Raw genomic sequence first — 5,864 nt, 5'->3', positions numbered from 1 at the left:
CATGCTGTTGCAGGAACCTATGCTGTGATCTAGTTGACTGTTTCAGGAACTCCATGTTGTTGCAGGAACCTATGCTGTGATCTAGTTGACTGTTTCAGGACCTCCATGCTGTTGCAGGAACCTATGCTGTGATCTAGGTGACTAGGGCAATTCTGCTCACAATCCACAGTGCTCTACACCAAATCAGGCACACCCATCTGCCTGCAGCAGCACTCCTGGTGCAGCAGGCACTTTGGCATGCCCTTGGTGGCACCCCAAGCCTCCGTGGGCCATACCACCATAACTTCCTGTGAGACCATCCAGTGCAGTGCCATCCTTGTGGATCCACAACCACCCAACCAGTGTCACCTGAGAGAATCATCCAACTTTCCCTCCAAATAATGGGACACTGGTTGGCTAGGGAAAGAGTGAAGCCACAGGAGTAGCCTAATCCCATAGTGCAATTAGCAGTAGCCCAATCCCATAGTACAATTAGCTGCAGGCAGTTCGAAGAAGCATTCCTAAGAGTCTCCCAGAGTAAGCCCAGTGCTTTTTGACTCTTTGGAAAATGGTACTGGGCTTCTTTAAAACAACACAATGCAAACAGCAATCAGCTCCAACGACCTCAATGAAAAAGCAGGAGAAACAAAAGGCAATGTCAGAAGTCCTGAACCCAATGACGTGCATAGAAGAAGCAGACATTGATCTGCCACAGTAAGAAATTTTCACAATGCTGCTTGGAGTCATACAGGATATGAGGGAAGCAATACAGAAAAGGATGAAATGATAGAGGAGATAAAGACCATACATCAAAGGGAAATACAAGAGCTAAGGGATGAGATAAGAAAAGCCAGTGGCAAATTCACATACTTTGCCAACTGACTGGAGGAGGCAGAGAACTGCACCAGTGATCTAGAGGACAGCCAAGCAGAATTTAACAAATGTGAAAAAAACATCAAATAAGATCAGAGAAGCTGAAGAAAACCTAAGAGCTATATCTGATGCTATGAAGAGGAACAACATCATAATAACTGGATTACCAGAGGAAGACATAACAAAGAAGTCAGCGACAAAAATAGTGAGGGAATTCTTGGAAGAAAACTTCCCCAGTTTAGTGAATGAAAACCAGGCAACCATTCAGGAGGCTGAAAGAACACCAGCTAGCCTGAATCCAAAGAAGAAATTACCAAGGCATATAATAGTTAAACTATCCAACTTTGAGGAAAAGGAGAAAATCATGAGAGCAGCTAGGGTAAAACAAGCAGTTACATATAAAGGTACCCAAGTGAGAATATGCTCAGACCTATCAGAGGACACTATGAAGAAGAGGAGATGGTAAAGTCCCATATTCCAAAAATTGCAGGAAAATAACACAAACCCAAGAATACTCTATCCAGCAAAATTATCTGTCAAGATAGACAAGGAAAAACTCAAAGAACACAATAAAAGAAACCCAGCCCTACAAAAGATCCTTGCTGACCCAGTATGGGCAGAAGAACGGCACTCACCCAGCACAAATAAAAGACTGCCACATAGAACAACCCCACCCAGAGGGCAACAAAGAGAAAACAGCCTCCAAGATAGCATTGGTTTAAGGGTGGAAAGAAGTCAAGAATGAGTCTCCCCTACCCTCTGCCACACACACACACACACACACACACACACACACACACACACACAACACACTGAATAGAAATGGAGGTAGGAAAACACCCAACACAAAAGGTAAAAGATGACATCACAGAGTCCACAGATAGATGTAATAACCCTGAATATCAATGGACTGAACTCAGGAATTAAAAGGTAGAGGCTAGCTGACTGGCTTAGGAAACACAATCTGCTGCCTACAGGAAACACATCTCAAGATTACAGACAAAAATAGGCTGAGAAGCAAAGGCTGGAGAAAAATACACCACAGCCATTTTTAAGGTTAGGTGCACATGATCCATTATTGCCTTGTATGCATCGGAAAGTTGGACAATGAATAAGGAAGGCTGACGAAAGAGAAAAGCCTCTGAATAGTGGTGTTGGTGAAGAACTTTGAATATACTATAGACTACTTGAAGAACACACAGATTTGTCTTGGAAGAAGAGCCAGACTGGTCCCGAGAATCAAAGGATGGTGAGTCCTCATTCTCAGCATGGACTAATCCCTGGAGGAGGACCTCATGCTTGGTATAGGAGCAAAGAGGAAGACTCTGAAAGAAATGTACTGATACGGTGGCTGTAACCATCTTCTCACATTTGGCAATGATTGTTGGGATTGTGCGAGACCATGATTAGTAAATAACTTTGGAAAAGTTCTCTCAGGAATATACTTGCTTTAATCTTATTAGGGAGACTTTTTAAAGAAAAGGGTTTAATCAGAGCAGTGGCTTCTAAGGGCATCTGCGTGGCCAACTAAAGTTGAGACAGAATGATTAACAGAGGAGATTATAGCGACTGATTTTGGGGATTCTCAAGGGTTATCTTGATAGATTTTCTTGAAGGACAGAATGATCATAGAGTCTTAAGATAGATGTTTTTCAAAAAAATTGAAAACTGCACTGATGAGAAAAAGGCCAGAAAGATTGTGCTGGGGATTTTTTTTTCATCATGACAAAACTCCTGCTGATACTTCGAGGGTAGCAAGGGCTGCCCTAGGGGAATTTTGTTGGGAAACCTTACCCTATCCCTAAGTTTGCCCCTTCAGACTTCTTTTTTGTTCTCGAAGCTCACAAACACATTTAAAAGCAGCATGATTTGAGTCCACCAAGGATGCTCAAACTGTAGATTTGTGAAAAACCCAAGCATAGAATTCTTTGAGGAAGGGTTAGAGAAATGGAAATGCTGTCTGAAGACCTGGCTCTAGCATATGCTGAGAAATGATAGCTTTAGAGTTTGATATTTTTGTGTAATGAAGTTTTTTAATCATTCTATAGTAATACTTCTTGACTGCTTCTCCTAAGCTGTGCATGGATAAACTGGAACCCCAGTAACAACACCGTTTGACCTTCCCTTTGTATGTCATCAAAAACTTCAGAAAAACGATGAATAAAATTATTTAAAAATAGATGAAAAGTTGCCACTTATGTTTGTAGCCATTTCTGTAACCGCTTTACTTCATTTTTGATTTCTTAATAGGAAATAATCTTTCATCACTTACTCTCAAACAGAAAATTCTATTTTCAAGAGTTGCATGTTTATAAATAGCTTTATAATTATTTCCAGTCTCCATTTAAAAAAAGAGTTCACTAGACTAAGGTGAATTATTTCTGCAATTGTTTTATGTTTTTGGAGCTTATGCAAAATAAAGAATATATTTAATGAACCAGAAGGAATTATTTTATAGTTTATTTTTTGTTTGCATGCAAATGTTTTAATAGTTGAATTTATGGGTCTAAATAATGTGTTATACCTATAGATATTATACTTATAAATGAAGCAGTTTAAACTACATAAAATACACACTGTCTTAAGCCAGTGTTCTTGATGGAGTTAGGTGAGGGCTTCTGCATGACCCCCAGGAGGCAGTTTCAAGGCTATAAGCATGATCTGGACTGTGCTGCTAGGTGATGTGTAGCTTTGGGAGATTCTTGGATGACAAGGAAAACCAGGGACTTTATGAAGGCAAAGGGCGGGAACTGATCAAGCACAACCAATATGGGTTGATAGTCAACATGAATGGCCTGTGGGAGAAAAATGAAAAGAGGACTAACTGCTTTCTGAGCAATGCCGATGAGGAACTTGTTGTCTTGTAGCAGGCCCTAAGTAATTTTGTGGTCTCCATTGATGCGACCTACGCCAAGAAGTATGAGGAGTTCTACATAGAAATTCCCCATAGGACATCAATATGCCTTCCCAAGAACTCTCACCTTGCTTCCTCAGCTGTGTTGTCTATGTGGAAGGCACTGTCACCAAAATCCTCTCTAGTTTGACCCAAAGTTGTCACAGGATCCATTAGTATTCTGCTATGAAGAAGACAGTAAAGTGGTGGTCTCACCACTTTCATGGCATCTCCTCCCCATTCTGTCTATCCCACTACGGATGAAGAGAACAACCCCCTTGACACAGAATCTGGTCTTTCTGTCTACAAGGATCATCAGACCATTACCATCCAGGAGATGATGGAGAAGGCCCCAGCCAGCCAACTCCCCTGTTCTGTGGATGTCATTCTAGATGATGACTTGGTGGATAAAGTGAAGCCTGGTAACTGGGTCCAGGTGGTGAGGACTTATAGTTACCTTCCGGGAAAGAAGGGGGGGGCATACTTTAGGGAACTTTAGGGCTGTCCCCGTTGCTTATAATGTAAATCAAATGAGCAAGGATATCCAGCCTTCATTCTCTGCTGAGAATGTAGTCAAGAGCAAGAAGTTCATTGAAACCAGTTCCGAGGATATGTTTGACCAGCTGGCCAGGTTAAGGGCCCCTAGTATTCACCAGCATGATTATACCAAGAAGGCAATCCTCTGCTTGCCCTTGAAAGGGGTGGCACAACACCTTAAAAATGGCAGCTACATTTGTGGGGATATCAATATTCTTATAAGAGGAGACCCATCAGTTGCCAAGTGTCGGCTTCTGTAGTATGTGCTTTGCATGCTCCCTGGGATATCCCCCCAACTGGCTGGTTCTTCTCTGGAGTGGGTCTGACAGCTGCTGTCACCACAGACCAGGAAGTAGGAGTGCTATCTGGAAGCAGGAGCTATGGTCCTGGCCAATCGTGGTGTGTTTTGTACTGATGAATTTTTTTGCAAGATGTCTGACATGAAACACATTGCCATCCATGAAGGGGATTCAGTGGGCATACAGTGTTCTATTGATAGCAGGCATGACCAGTGTAAGGTCCCTATAGAGACGACTGGGCTGCAGGACTCATTACTATCCTGATTTGACTTACTCTTCATTAGACTAGATCAGATGAACTTGCTCTTCATTAGAAGAGATCAACTGAGTAGGGTGGGAGGTCTCAGACCACATCCTTAGGATGCATCTCTAAAGCACATGGGGAGCAGGATGGTGACGCTATGACCTTGGGTGGTATTGTGTATATTCCGGTCACAGAGGATCCCAGCTTGGCTGGGAGGGTCAGCAGGATACCTATATAAATGATAAATGTGACAACTATCTTCATGAGACCAAGAAGAAAAGGAAGAAGATGGTAAGTGTAGTCCTTATGAGGAAGTTCATCCATGTGGCCCAAATCATCAGGCCCATCCTGACCCATGAGTTGACTGCCTACATTGGAGAAGAGCACTCACGCTTATGCAGCCAAGGCAGCATGACCTTGGACATCACCAGAACATTCCCAGTTACTACCTGGACAATGGAAACTCTTAGGTGATTGGCCATGGTCATGCCAAACCCTGCATAAGCAAGATTATGGACCTGAAGGATGCAGAGGGAGCTGTGATTGGTCCAGTATTCCTCCTCAAGAAGGTTATGGAGGAGAAAAAGAGTCAGAAGCAAAATGAAGATGAGTCAGAGACAGAAGATGAAGAGGAGAAAAGCCAGGAGGATGATGGACAGATAAGGAAGAAGCCCCAACATGTCGAGGCCAAGGATGGGAACTCATATAACTGCCATGACTTCAGTGACACAGGATCAAAGACCTCAAGGATATACTATAAAGGTGACAGAACCACAGGAGACCAAAGAATCCCAGAAGGTGGAGGCGTGTGAATCCAGGTTAAAGACATTCAAGGTGGCAGGCCCTCTTGGAGTTGTTCTGGGAAGCCCATGCCCAGTTGGTGAGCATAGATTGCTTATCAAAGCCATCACTTCGGACAAAGAAGACCCATTTTCAGTGGAGACTGAAGCTGCCCTGAGAAAGGCCATGATGTCTGAAATCATTATCTTCTTCCTCAAAGGGGTACAACTGAACCTTGGAGTTCTGCCAAGAATGCTTC

At 42.9% G+C, this 5,864-nt stretch overlaps 1 pseudogene; it reads left to right on the top strand.

Annotated features, from left to right (window-relative positions):
- Positions 1–3,533: 3,533 nt before the first annotated feature.
- Positions 3,534–5,864, top strand: part of LOC101657427 — a 4,268-nt pseudogene continuing 1,937 nt past the window's right edge.

Source organism: Echinops telfairi, unplaced genomic scaffold (genome assembly GCF_000313985.2).
Source record: "Echinops telfairi isolate 266 unplaced genomic scaffold, ASM31398v2 ScPeMD7_7421;HRSCAF=8459, whole genome shotgun sequence".
Taxonomy (NCBI): domain Eukaryota; kingdom Metazoa; phylum Chordata; class Mammalia; order Afrosoricida; family Tenrecidae; genus Echinops; species Echinops telfairi.
This window is presented reverse-complemented; position numbering and strand designations above follow the sequence as displayed.